Source organism: Babylonia areolata, chromosome 6 (genome assembly GCF_041734735.1).
Source record: "Babylonia areolata isolate BAREFJ2019XMU chromosome 6, ASM4173473v1, whole genome shotgun sequence".
Lineage (NCBI taxonomy): Eukaryota > Metazoa > Mollusca > Gastropoda > Neogastropoda > Buccinidae > Babylonia > Babylonia areolata.
This window is the reverse complement of record NC_134881.1, coordinates 10,195,846-10,196,407: the sequence shown is the minus strand read 5'-3', so window position 1 is coordinate 10,196,407 and position 562 is coordinate 10,195,846. Positions and strand designations below refer to the sequence as shown.

The following is a 562-nucleotide window of genomic DNA, read 5'->3' as shown; positions in this document are numbered from 1 at the left end:
ATACCACGCGACAAGGGAAACAACCTGTTCGCGAATACTGTAGATTGTTTCCCCTGACCAATTGTTTCGTTTTTATCATGTCGTAAATATATATATATATATAGTGGACGACATTGTTTTATTTTGAAGCAAATGCAGACACTGTTCAAATCAGATGTTTCACCGTGTTCCATTAATCTAGTTAATTTACATTTAGTTCGATTATCAATACTTTCAAAGTTGTTTGGAAAACGACAATCGTTATCTGCATGCAGCGATCGTGTCACTTTCGGATTGCTGTATCTGACAACAAAGTTCAGTGCAGACAGTAACTCCAGGTACCTGTAGTGCAAGTAGTTCGTCCCTCCGCCAGCGTCGAGTGTACAATCTCAAACTGAAGGTAAGTCCAAGATCCTTACATTGAGGATTACAGAGCTAACCTGACAAGTCAAAAGTATTGATATTGTCCTCAACTTGCAACTTCCAAATCCGAAGGAAAACCGAACCAAAGCGCCCCGAAGTAACTCGATAAAAACCAAACCTGCTTCAGCATTTGGTTACTTCAGATCGCTTCCTGTATCTT

General features: G+C 39.9%; 1 protein-coding gene across 1 annotated transcript in view; it reads left to right on the top strand.

Moving 5' to 3' along the window:
- The first annotated feature begins 260 nt into the window (after positions 1-260).
- LOC143283278 (uncharacterized) overlaps positions 261-562 on the top strand; it is a 15,395-nt gene continuing 15,093 nt past the window's right edge. Inside the window, exon 1 of the mRNA XM_076589461.1 lies at positions 261-379. The gene's annotated coding sequence lies outside the window, so the exon portion shown is untranslated. The remainder of the gene's footprint in view (positions 380-562) is intronic.